The sequence below is a fragment of the Nyctereutes procyonoides genome, unplaced genomic scaffold (genome assembly GCF_905146905.1).
Source record: "Nyctereutes procyonoides isolate TBG_1078 unplaced genomic scaffold, NYPRO_anot_genome, whole genome shotgun sequence".
Taxonomy (NCBI): Eukaryota; Metazoa; Chordata; class Mammalia; order Carnivora; family Canidae; genus Nyctereutes; species Nyctereutes procyonoides.
In genome coordinates, this window is record NW_026575120.1 from 18,287,501 (window position 1) to 18,301,349 (window position 13,849).

At 39.4% G+C, this 13,849-nt stretch overlaps 1 protein-coding gene and 1 long non-coding RNA gene across 5 annotated transcripts in view; one reads left to right on the forward strand and one right to left on the reverse strand.

Annotated features, from left to right (window-relative positions):
- The window catches only part of SLC20A2 (solute carrier family 20 member 2), a 101,052-nt gene that overhangs the window by 66,745 nt on the left and 20,458 nt on the right, over positions 1-13,849 (reverse strand). For 2 of the 4 annotated variants that reach the window (XM_055334735.1, XM_055334737.1), the window contains exon 1: positions 210-472. The exons of the other annotated variants lie outside the window; for them this stretch is intronic. The gene's annotated coding sequence lies outside the window, so the exon portion shown is untranslated. Of the gene's footprint in view, positions 1-209; positions 473-13,849 lie in introns of those variants that run through there. 4 annotated transcript variants of the gene reach the window in all.
- LOC129515707 (uncharacterized) lies at positions 2,687-4,788 on the forward strand. The gene is made up of 2 exons (XR_008665634.1): positions 2,687-3,357; positions 4,351-4,788. It is a non-coding gene; the product is annotated as an uncharacterized LOC129515707 (long non-coding RNA).

The following is a 13,849-nucleotide window of genomic DNA, read 5'->3' on the forward strand; positions in this document are numbered from 1 at the left end:
AACAGTAAGAATCATGCACTCTCTCGGAAAAACCAAGTAAGACAGGTTCCTTGCAGTAGGATACACGTAAAGAAAAACCACCATTCTTAGAATCCTCTGAAGCTCCCACCCCAAAGTTTCCAGTTTCCCCAAGAGATTAAAAAATTACTATAGGAAGATTTAAGGAGAAAAGAACAAAGAGAAATCTTAAAAATCCACCCACTACTTACAAGCACTTTCAAAGGAAATCTGAGCCGCAATTCTTCTGGAGACCGCTCTCCGGACCATAAACACAATCTGAAGTCTAAAATAGATATCCTATCACATTAGGCCGAGAAGTCACATTTCAGCTTACTAACTTCTACTTGGGTAAACAGTTTTACAACTCATAGAACAAACGCTGGCTAAAATTAACCGCACCGGCACAGCAGGCAGGAACTCGCTGATTTGCATCATGTGTGCTGGGATTTATTCACTAGGACAACATTGGTGTCCTCTTAATGGGAAATTCGGCCAAGGGGCGTGCTCTGCTGAACAATACATAGCATCATGATTATGCTAATTACTGAATTCAGCCCAATAATACTAACTTCTTTTAAGTTGTTTTCGCAAGTACTGACAAAGAGAAGAGTAAGCTCTTTTTCACAACAGGCATTCTCTTGATATTTAAGCACATTCAAATCAGACAGAACTTGGACAACAAGGTGGCAGTGCTGTATACTCCTCACAAGAAAAGGCAAAGTAAAAGGACATTCTGTCCGATTCTTTACAATCGTGTGATTAGATGTGGTACGATGTTAAATTAAATAGGCATCATACATACAAATAAGTCTGCCAACAAGTTCCCTTCAATGAAAGCTTTTTTCTTGATATATAATGAACTAATATCATTTACTTGCTTTCTGACTTTGTCTTTTGCACCTCCCAAGGAGTTGCCATGAGGGTACAGGTTCATTAATAAATTACAACTGAGAACAAACATTTCAAATATTTGCAAAAGGCATCGTCCTTGGCAAGAAGCACTTTGAAGTGCATTTAACTGCCTGGGTGGCTGGAATTGGTAAGTTGTCCTCTCTAGGTGGCTGGCCATCTACAAAGCATGTTGAAACTCAAGTTAACAGCTAAAGACCCCAAGCACACACCTGATATTCACAAGAAAATTTGAAGGAACACAGAACTTTCTTTCCAATATATACACACTTCCTCAATACGTACAACTTTTATCAAAGCCACAGATCTGCTTAACATCTACTCAAGATGGTTCAGATTAGTTTGTTTTAGGGGATCCCTGGGTGGCACAGTGGTTTGGCGCCTGCCTTTGGCCCAGGGCGCGATCCTGGAGACCCAGGATCGAATCCCACGTCGGGCTCCCGGTGCATGGAGCCTGCTTCTCCCTCTGCCTGTGTCTCTGCCTCTCTCTCTCTCTCTCTCTCTGTGCCTATCATAAATAAATACAAATTAGAAAAATAAAATAAAAAGTTTGTTTTAGACATATGAGTTCTGATGACATACTCTGGTCTGACTGGTCATTTTCTAAAAGATATCAAAACATATTATACACATCAATCAAATCTCCAAACACCTCTGGGAGATATTATCCCCCTCCCCGCTTTTTAAAGAGCTGGGTAAAACAGGGAGATTCAATAACTTGTCCAAAGTTTCACTCCAAATCAATGCTGGATTATCGCATCCCCCTCCTAACCTCTCTAGGACACATCTTCCATATTGACCATTTACCTATTATTGTATAGATCTTTTCAGAGCTGTTTGTTTCCCTGATTTTAAAATGTTGTGTCAGTTTAGAATTCAAGAGATTTTTTTTTTCCTACTCAACTCCCAAATCCCAAGGCTGTGCTCTAGAGGCTCGCTCCTTGACTCTCTATCATAGGCAGGCATCCTGCAATATGGATCTTATGAAGCACTGTCCACAATGGCACAAATACCCAAAGGTAAACAGGTTGATTCCCACAGGCATGAGCTGGTAACCACCAGCACAATCCCCCCACCTCCTCCACCGGTTGTTTACAAAAACTGCTAAGCTGCTAAACCAGGATTCCACCCCCACTGCCCAACTGTAAGCAGCACTTGCTTCAGCCTCACAAGATGGTAGCTGATGGTGCACTCACCACCACACCAACCCAAAGTCCCTGGAGGAGGTTGGTAATTGCCCACTCCATGCCAAAAGGAAAGAAGTTGCCACTAATCAAAGATGACTAACCTCTGATCAAAATAATGAATTCTTAGTGACCCACAGCAATTCTGGAATTCTTAATGCCCAAAGAGGATGTTGTAAGGCTATTTTTGACACAATTATCCAATTATGTCACAGATCCAAGGAAGAGTTGCTAAGCTAGACCATTATTTCTTCCTTAAATGAGAAAGAAAAAAGCAAATATACCAAGTTTACTTAAGCACTGGAGTTTGCACCACAGAGGAATAATACGATGAATCCTACATCAATTATATGGAAGGCACCAAACGCTGAGCAGTTTTCCAGTTCCTCATGTATCAAATATGCTGAGCATGACTCCCGTGTCTTTCAACTATGGCCACACCTGTTCTAAAATGGAAGAACCAGAACATTCCAAAGAAAATAGTGTATCCTCCAATTTACATTAGTCACTCTGCTGCTTCCTTTTCATTAGTGAAAATAATTTAAGAGTCAAGTGTACTTTTGTTCCAGGCATACTTATGACAGTAGAGAAAAGTCTGTGTGCATCGTAAAAAGCAAGGTAAATTCTCTCCATATGTTCTCATGAATTTTTGGTGGTAGAAGAGGAAGCAGAAGCAGCACTATGTGAGTGGAAGACACTATGTGAGTGACCTATGGGATCTTTAGTGCAACAGAGCCATCCACTTGAAACAAAACCCAAAACAACTGTTTTTATGAACTTGCTTTAATGAATTCACCTGGCTATCAACCCTCTAGAGTAGCCAGATTTATGGTTTTAAATTTTCTCATAGTAAGGTTAAAAAGGTAAAAATAACAGGGGGAATTAATTTTAATAATGTTTTATTGAACTCAATATACCCAACATACTATCATTTCAACATGAAATGAATATAATAATGACTAATGAGCTAGTGGGAGAAACAGGATGCTGAGAAAAGCTAAAGACCAGAGGCAGCTTGAAAGAGAAGGAAAAATCTAGAAAGAAGAAAGACAGGAGCAAAGGAGGACAAACAGAACTGAAGGAGGGAGAAGAAAAGAATTCCTCCCCAGGCATGGTGGAATTCAGTTATAAATTCACACAGCAGATATTGGAATGCTCCCATGCAGGATTAGGTGCTGCTGATACAGAGAGGACAGACAGGGCTCTACATTTAAGCTCATATTCTGGTGAGGAAAACAGACTCACCTACGCAAACAACATTCTGGTAAGTATGAAGACATGGTTGTTATGCACTGTGTTCTGAGAGCACACATGGGGGTAGGGTAAGGGAGAGGGGCAGCTGGTTTTTTAAATGAAGGTTATTTTCTAATGAAATTTTAAATATATGTTCTAGAATATCTCAGGATTCTGAATTTTGCTTTGGAAACTTAGAAGAGTCATGATGACATGAAATATTTAAAAATTACATTTGGAGCCAGCATTAAAATTTCCATTCTAAGCTTTTTATCATCTTCAAATTAAACTGGGTATTTGGTCCAACAAATGAAGGTTGCAGAGTAGAGAAAAAGTAGAAAGGGGGGAAAAAGAACCCCTCCTGTTTTTCCATGGTTCCCAGTTTTTCAGGAGTGACATAAAATACTCAAAGGCTTCAGGCTGGAAAAAAAACCATGATCAACCCACTAATAATCCAATTATTCTTTAGAAGTAGCTGCGGAGTGTGAAAGACCCAGCTTCAAAATGTAGCTTCCCATGTACCAGTCGTATGACTTCAGGCAGCTCAGCTGACCTCTGCAGGTCTGCTTCCTCACCTGTGACAAACAAGGCCTACCTCAAGGGCCAGTTTTAGAGCTCTGCGAGGTGCCACACGCACCAGTACCCAGGAGCTCTATGGGGCTGTAGCCATCACAATTGTACTGCTTCTACCAGCAGTGTGGCCCTTGCTGAACCTCAGTTTGAGATATTTACTGAGTGAGGGAGGATGACGCTCCCCACTTTTATAGCTCAAAGTATTTCAGGGGAACCTACAGTCTATAAATTTTCTCTCTGAAAACTGCAGCTTTGACAGCCTCCTTGTGTGCTCTTTATCCGATCACCTCATGCTGCTGGCCTAAAGTCACATCAGAGCTTAAGGATACTAAGTACATATGAATTCTGCATCTTGGCAACCTGTTATAGTAATGACCCCCTATTTGTTCTTGCTTCTCTGTATCTACCCTTGGGTAGTCCCTTTCCACACTGACTCTGGTTTGGCCAGCAGGACAAGAGCAAACTTGAAAAGTGCTGACCCACTGGGGCTTGCCCTCTCTTGCTGTACCGTGGAACCCCTAGAACACTACATGAAGAGGCCCTGGCTAGCCTACTGAGGATAAGAAGACCATATGGAACAACGATGCACCATCTGTTGCCAAGGCCCCCACACCAGCCAGCATGATAACCACCTATATGTGAGGGAGGCCATGCTAGACCATGTGGCCCCAGCCAAGCTGCCAGCTGACTACAGAGACCAGCCAGGCCAGCCCAAACTAAAAGAACCACCTAGGTGACCTATGGAATTGTAAGACATAAATACGCTTATTTTGCTAAGTCACTAGTATTAGGTGATTAGTTACACAGCAAAATCTTACTAATATACATATCTTCAAAAAGTCTGTAAACTTCCATCCCTATATCTCCAAATTAAACCTTTTAAGACTAATTGATGTCTGTTATTCTTAAAATTCCTAATTCTGATTACTATATTTACTTTGTCATAACAACTATTATGTTAATCGAACTAAAAACAGTGATATGGTCTGATTATAAAACTGCTAAAATAAAATAAATTCTCTATTTATTCCATCCTATAATTTGAAACAAATAGATGTGGCCTTCAACGCTACAACTACACATACATGCTAAAGAGATGATTCTTTCATCCTAAGTTTATGAGTGATTATATCGGCATAGTGTATAGCTATTCAATCTGTCTTAATACTTCAGAAATGGATTAGAGTACCAATTTACCCACACATGAACAGAAAAATCTAACTTCAAAAGAAAAAAACATTTTCTCTTCAGTATTTATTTTTTTTGTAAGCTAAACAAACAAAAAAGGACATACATAGTAGCAAACTCTTAAAGACAGTTCTTTTTAAAACCTTGGTATGTGGGGATCCCTGGGTGGTGCAGCGGTTTGGCGCCTGCCTTTGGCCCAGGGCGCGATCCTGGAGACCCGGATCAAATCCCACATCAGGCTCCCGGTGCATGGGGCCTGCTTCTCCCTCTGCCTGTGTCTCTGCCTCTCTCTCTCTGTGACTATCATAAATAAATAAATAAAAATTAAAAAAAAATTAAAAAACAAAAACAAAAACAAAAACCTTGGTATGTGGTTAATTCAGCATGGTTTTATTTTTTTTTTAAGATTTATTTATTTATTTGAGAAACAGAGCATGCAAGCACAAGCCGAGGTGGGGGTGCAGAGGGAGGGAATCCTCAGGTAGACTCCCCACCAAGCACAGAGCCTGAAGCAGGGCTCAATCTCAGGACCCTGAGATCATAACCTAAGCCGAAATCAAGAGTCAGATGCTGAACAGACTAAGCCAACCAGACGGCCCTATTCAGCATGATTTTGTAACATAATTTACATCAGGACTGTGAACTTAAAGGCAGTATTATTACTGCTGTTATTTGAATACTTATTTTAACATAGTTGATGTTTTAAAGTATCTTAGAATAACACAGGGTAATTTTACCCTCTGCATACATTCTTAATGGTCATTCATTTAACAAACATTTGTTGAACAGCTGGTTCCTGCCATCACGAAACTCCCAAGCATCTGCAACATTTATATGAATGTCAGGATGCCCATACTATTTTCTGGCTAGCCAGAAAATAGTGTGAGTGACAATTCTGCCTTCAAGAGTCTTATCATCTGGTATAAGACATGACAATAAATAGAAGTTTTTCTACCACAGAAGAGAGTAATCAGTAAGTGTCTCAAAGGGTAAAATTTCATTCCATTAGGAATCTAATTAGAGGCTTCCAGTTGGGTTAATCGAAAAAGGCATCTTGGAGGAAGTGACATCTGAATTGAGCCTTTGCACAATGGTGAGCTTTTAAGAGCAAAAGGAGTTGAAAGAACACTACACAGAAACAATGACCTAAATAAATAAAGAAAAATGGAAGCTATGATATGTATCTGGGGAATAGACTGGATTCAGAATTCATCTCTAAATGTCTGGGTGCAAATTCTGGCTTTATCATCAGTAGTCATTGACCTTGGGCAACAGTGCCTTAGTTTCACCATATTTAAAATGGGGATAGTAATACACACTTCATATGGTTATTATGAAGATTAAACAAGTTTATGTTTGTAAAGCACATAAAAACACTGGAGCTTCATATTTTATTGAATAAGTTCATGTATTTATGCATACACAGCAAGGAAGATAGACAAATGTGCATGAATATAAGATATAGTTGTTCCATTAACAAGAGTAACCTGGTATGTAGTAGGCACTAAATATACTTTTGTTTTCCCTTTGTATGGACATGAAGAATCACTTCAGAGCATAGGGTCAGATATGTTTTCATGTGCCCCAACATTAACCTCCATTCAGTTAAAAGAGCAGAGACCCTCCCTCCTCTACTTTGAAACTAGGAGTTTCCTCTCTCTTGGGGCAGCACTTCCGCACTTGCTGATAGAAGATGCTCTGCTTGAAAGTGCTACACAGAAACAGCCCAGCTGCCAAATTTGAACAAATCTTACTTTATACACCTTAAATGAAAAAAATAAGTATAAGCTTATTAAGTACAATCTGAACTTCTAAAATTTGTATAATTTGTAGTATTCAGGCTAACCTAAAACAGCAAACAAATGTACTGTAATTTGAGATCTTAGGAAAAACAACATTAGATTTAAAGCTACAGGTATTCCAAAAGGTAGGTTAGGGGTCCCTGGGTGGCGCAGCGGTTTGGTGCCGCCTTTGGCCCAGGGCACAATCCTGGAGACCCAGGATCGAATCCCGCATCGGGCTCCTGGTGCATGGAGCCTGCTTCTCCCTCTGCCTATGTCTCTGCCTCTCTGTCTCTCTCTCTCTCTCTCTCTGTGACTATCATAAATAAATAAAAATTAAAAAAAAAACAAAAACAAAAGGTAGGTTAACAAAATCTTACTAATACTACTCTAATTTGGCTTTAAGGTAGGCATATATCCACACTGAAAATACTTTACACAGTCTTACTACTTGAATATATTAACAAAATGTTAAACTGAGTTCATTTTTAAGGTGAAAGTACTAAAGATACTTAAGCATACTAAAAAAATACTGCTAAAAGTACTTGAGAATAGTCTATGTCAAAATAAGTAAAAATGTTCTGCAATCTCATACTACTTATTTGTTTAGAAACCTCTTTCTCACAGATAATTTGCAGGCAAATTTCACACCCATCAGAAATCAAACTTTGTTGCCACTCTAGTGTTGGTGACCACCATGTGAATTAATGCGCTGTGCTGAACTTGATCATAAACACCCACTTCTCCATTTATTTAGTCCAATTATAAGAAAACTATTAAGGATCAGGCAACAAGCTACTGACCTCCAAAAGCTATTGGAACATTAGCAACAAATATTAATTTTTGTTATTCCATTTCACACTGCTTCTTGGCAACCAAGCTGACTTCAAAAGCATGTAAGAATCTTTTTAGAGTAAGAGCTACTCCACTTTCTGACTTGAGATTTAAAACTTTGTAAGGAACCCACTTCACAGAGCTGTATTGCTAAGATCATCCAAATCGAAGTTTACTGGCTTTGCCACCATTGGTAAGTTACCTAACAGAATTCTCTCCACCCACCTGTGAGATGAGGACAAGAATCCACTTCCAAGGATTGTTGAGAAAATGAGTTAATGCACATACAGCACTCAGAACAGTACACAGCACAGATTTCTATATGTAAAATATGTTTATATATATTTTTAGGTATATAAAGTAACAATGAAGGGGAATTCCAGGTTAAATCACTTATATGTTGAGGTTCTGGATTCTGAAGTTCCCTCTCTATTTTATTTCGGATGAACAGGGAACTTGCAGGATAAGAATGAAAGGATCCTCATAGTAACAGTCCCAGGCCACCGTTTTATTATTAATAATTTCAAATATGTTTTCATGGGTATCTGAGCATTTGTAAGGTTTGTTTGAAGGGAAAATGCTCAAGTGTGTGGTAGGACACAACACTTGGTACCAATTTACCAAGAGACTTGGGACATCAAAAATATATTCTCTAACTTTTGATAGCTTTGCTGTCAATGGATATGGTTTGTTGATATATTCATAAGAGATTCGAATTTCACTCGGCTGTAAGAACCCAGTAGGTGGCTAGTTTCTTCCCTGGCAGGGGAAGTCTCTTAATGACAGACATACATAATTATATCTTTTAAGCACTAAATAGTTCATTTAAAACAGTGCTCCAATGAGTGCTCACTTTTCAAAGCAGCAAAAAAACAGAGTATTAACAACTCAGCTCTAAGAATTATAATAGCCTAGTAATTATAATAATCCAAGAAGCCATTCTCAGAAACACCAGAGACTAGCTCCCCTCTGTAGGCCCTGGCTCACCAAAAAAAAGAGTGGGCAAACAGTACCAGGATATCTGTGGTTGATTGTAGACTGTAAAATAATAGACAATTATCCATTTTAGACCTTAATGTGGTCATTGTAAGGGTTGGCTTCTTCTTTTTCTTGACATTATATTTTCCTGTCTTTCCAGTTGCCAGGAAAGGGTGAATTTCCCAATTCTTTGACTCACATCTCTTCCTAAAAATGCTCTTAAAAAAATGACTAAAAATTACTCTTTTTAGTTTCACAGATTGAGATTCTTTTATGTGAACATATTTAAAAGAAGGGCTCTTGATCCACATTTCTTTAAGGCTTTTGAAAATATTTTTTAAATAAGATGAATGGAAGCATAAAAGGGCATTTTAATTCATTCCAACTGACATTCTGATCTTGAATAAGAAAAATCTCATCCTTATTATTCAAGCCTGTTAAGATTATAAAATAAGAAGCCAGTTAGACAAAGGGTATTCTAGTTGTTTATACACAGCATATCAGAACGATGTACACCCAATTCATGACATCAGACTAGTACTCACTGTTCTTTGTGTAAGTGTTAAATAAGCCATCTCTTCTTCTATGAGTGTAGTGGTGGGTCAGTGTTCAGGAAAAATAATTAAGATAAAAGGCAAATAAACAACCCAAAACATTCTCCAAAAAGCATCCAAAAGAATCTGTCTCTGATCTTTTACTAAAGTAATCTCTTCCAAAATCACCATTAAATTAATCCTGGGCACTGAATTTGAATAAATTCACGTTTGAGAATAAATCACGTTTAAGTTACTGTCCTTTAAAATGTATTGGACAATTCTGAGACACACAGAGAAAAAAAGTATTAAAAATAGCCAACAGAAGGACTAGGCAGTCAATAAACATAAAGGCCATGGGTGAGATCAAAATTAGAAACATATAATGTCTGAAGAAGTGTCCTTATAAGGGTATCTTTAAATCAGTAACTAAGTTAGGATAATCCACTGGGAAAAATAAAGTTGCCATGATCATAATTATGGTTGATTCTCCATCTCTCATTCAGAAATCCCTAGAGAGTCTCAGGAGACAAACATGATACAACTTTAAGCTATTACATTTGATAATGTTCAATAGTGTTTGGAGATATTTTGAAAGCTGGTCTCGACTGTCCAAGTCCTAGATGTCAAACACCATATATAGATTTCATTGAAATCTTTCAAATGAAAGATCTGAATCTTTCATTCTTATAAAAGGCATGGAAGAGCAACAGTAGAGAATAAAAGTTCTGCTGAGCATTCCTTACCACAGCTAGCATACCATATTTACTTTCTTTCCCCAAATGCACGGATTTCCAGGTTCCCAAGCAGGCTGCTGTTTGTTCACTCATTTGCTCATTCACTAGACTTTCAGGGAGTTTCTTAAACCTGTGTCAACACCAGAGAAATGAAATAAAAAAGGACCCTACCTTCTAGGAATTCAGTGTAACATGGAAGATGGATAGACAAGTAATTATAATACAGTTTAAGCCCTTTAATAGAAGTTTGTACAAAAGTAGGACTGTAATTCTCTTTGAGGGTAGGGGGAAGGTCTTATGATTAAAATGACCCGGCAGAGCAAGGGTGAAAGTTATCTGAGGCAGAGTGAGCAGTACAGGCAAAAGCCCAGGGGGAGGAAACCACAAAGGCTGTTCTGGGAAAAGCAGTAGTACATATCCAGAGAGCCAGTGATGGGCTACGAACAAGACCAGGCCGGCAAGGCGGATGAGTATGAGGTGGCTGGGGCCTGAAGGGCCATGCTCACAAGTCCGTCCATTATCCTGTAGCCTGAGGCTCTTGAGTCTGGCTGCACATTAAAATCTCCTGGGAAGCTTTAAAACAAAATATTGATGCCAGGTATTTGTCAGTTTCAATTAATTGATCTAGGATGGGATCTGGGTAATATTTAAAAGCTTCCTATGTGATTCTTGTATGTGGTCTGTGAGGAGAACCACTGCTGTGGGCAAAAGGGAGTCAACACAACCATGTAAGCAGGATGGTGATGTAAAATCGTTAAAAAAAAAAGTTAACTGGGCATCAGTGTGAAGAGATTATAGGCACAGAGACTAGAGGACGAATGTCAGTGTATATGCTGCTGGATACAGGCTAGAGATAAGAATTGAAGTCAGTAGTTAGTAATATTTGTGGGTCACTGACCTATGTGAAAGTCAATGATAAAGGCTAAAGGCCCTCTCCTTAGGGAAACCACACATTTGTCAAAAGATGTACATGTAATTTCAAGGGATTATGAACTTCTTTAAGTATGCTAAATTCAAATTAAAAAACCCTGACCTAAAATCAGTGATGAGAAAGAGGAAAGACTCCTGAGGTTGGACACTTAGGTGAGGGAAAAGAAGAGGAATTAAGGATGACATCACCACTTCTAGTCTGAGTTATAAATAAGAAACGCATATTGTGCACTCACCCATCAGCAATCATACTGAGTACTAACATGTATGCATCTCAAGGAATTTTCCCTATTCTCTAAGGCAGATTGCTGCCACATTGATTTTACAATTGAAGAAACAGATTCAGAGACAGGCAATAAGTACTTGTCCAATGCCACATGGCAATAGTGGTAGAGCTGGAATTTAATCCAAGACAATAGGACTCCAGAGCTTGCGGTGTTAGCCTCCTTCAGTGCTACTTCTGGTGAGTGATACCCATGGATGAAAGAGAAACAGGAGGATAGAGCAGGATGGGCTACGAATAGGACAGAAGGCAGAAGACCAGGCTGGCAAGGCAGATGAGTACAGGGTGGCTGAGGCCTGAAGGGTCATGATCACAAGTCCATCCATTATCCTGTAGCCTGAGAAGAGGAAGGGGTGGAGTAGGGAATAAATTTTAGATGTGCTATGTCAAGACAGTACAAGACATACAGATGACAGTATCTGCTGAATTGGGAAAAACAGAAAGGAGATCACGAGGTGAGAGCAGAAGAGACAGGAACAGAACGGGTACGAAGTTTTCCTGATGCACCCAGAACCATGCTTGTCATGATGCTCTAAGCACCATCAGTATCTATCCTTTGTGAGTGGGAAGCAGACATAGAAGTCGAGGCCCCACAGCCACTGAATGGTGGAGCCCACCTTAACCCCTGACCTAAATTTCTAGGGCCTATAAAAATAAGTGTAAACCATGGTGTCCTACATGGCAGCAGCCTCCAACCTCTTTTAAAATTGCTAGTGGGATACACAGGTTTGTTTTTTTAAAAAAAACTTTATAGAAAAAAAATGTGGGGCAGCCCAGGTGGCTCAGTGGTTTAGCACCGCCTTCGGCCCAGGGCCTGATCCTGGAGACCCAGGATCGAGTCCCACAGCAGGCTCCCTGCATGGAGCCTGCTTCTCTCTCTGCCTGTGTCTCTGCCTCTCTCTCTCTCTCTGTGTTTCTCATGAATAAATAAAATCTTTAAAAAAAATTTAAAAAATAGGGATCCCTGGGTGGCGCAGCGGTTCGGCGCCTGCCTTTGGCCCAGAGCGTGATCCTGGAGACCCAGGATCGAATCCCACGTCGGGCTCCCGGGGCATGGAGCCTGCTTCTCCCTCTGCCTGTGTCTCTGCCTCTCTCTCTCACTGTGTGCCTATCATAAATTTAAAAAAAAAAAAATTTAAAAAATAAAATGTGGATGATATTTATTCATTTCTATAACCTAACCGTCTTTTATATTGACTATTTGAGGGGTAATAATATCTCTGTATTAATCCACTTAAACAAAATACAAGAGATCCATTTTCGCAGGGCAATATGCACACTGAGGAGCAAACCTATGTAAATGATACAGGACACCAATTCTCTGGTGTGTACTATTATCTGAGTCAGAATTCAGACAATTAGTCTAATGGAGATACTGTGCCTGTTTCCTGAGGTCACGGGAAGTGGTGAAATTTCCTTTTTTTTTTTTTTTTACTCTTTTTGTAGTTTGAAAAGAATGTGGTTTTTCTTCTCTTTAAAGTCACAAAAATAAAATATTCAATACACTCCCTCTACAACTCTAGACTAGCTGCTTCAGGCTTAACAACAGAGTAACTCTTATGTCATGGTTTCCGATAAAAACCTATCAGAGTTCAACGTGGCAGCACCTATATGGACAATCATGGAGTCCGAGTCAAAAACACTCCTTCTATAAAAGTACTTTTAAAGAGCCTACAATATTACCTGGAAATTGGCTCTTGTTTTAGAATTAAAGTACCTAAGAGAAATATAAAATTCCAATTAACAGAGTTTTGAAGTCCTGTTCTATAGCCTGTCATGAAGAACCAGGGCACCTTTTATGGCCTGACCCCAGCCAACCACCACTGGGACTGAAGGGCTCCACGTGGAACTCACTGCTTTCTAAAGTAGCCCAGACCACTACTGGATAACTTGTACCAGAGCTTAGGTCAAGTCAGAATCCTCTGCCTGTAATTTTCATTCATTCATCCATCCATTCATTCATTCAAACATTTACTGGGCACATTCTCTTGTCTTCCGGTTCCTTAACCTACAAGGGTTGCCACCATTGTTCTTTTATACCTTTTCCTTCAGATCCAACAACCAAACTCCTCTGGCAGTGGTTCCTCACGTGACTCAATCCACTATTATACTTGTCTCCCTTTGTTTGCATCCCACCTCAAATGTTGTTTTCAGACCCAAACAGGACGCATCAAAAGTGGTCTGACTTGCTCATATTTGCAAGAGCCCTATCGCAGAGACAGCCCACACCAGCCTGAAGGCAGATCAACGAGCAGCTCTTTCTCATCTTAGGTACATCAGAGATTGCCCTCCATGCCTGAGCGTTCCTTGGTTCCTGATGTTTATCCTTATTATCTTTCATCTTGCTGATTTTAGAAGGTTATTATGACCTATTTGTGTTATTCTGAGTCTGGAGTCCACTAGCTATGGCATGAGCCATCTCTCCTAGGCTTACATCATCTGAAAATTAGAAACTTATTTCAATCTAGATCTTTAAGAAGACACTGTGATTAAAAATGTGCTCTCAATGGCAACTCAGTACTTTACAGGTTCTGTAGACTATGTACTACTCTCTGACACCTGTTATTACCAATTTTTAACATTCTGAGGGGCAATAAAAAACCCTTGAAAATATAACTATAAAATATATAGTTTATACACAATTTTTCAATCAATATCAGATGGTTCATGGAACCTGTGAAGCCCA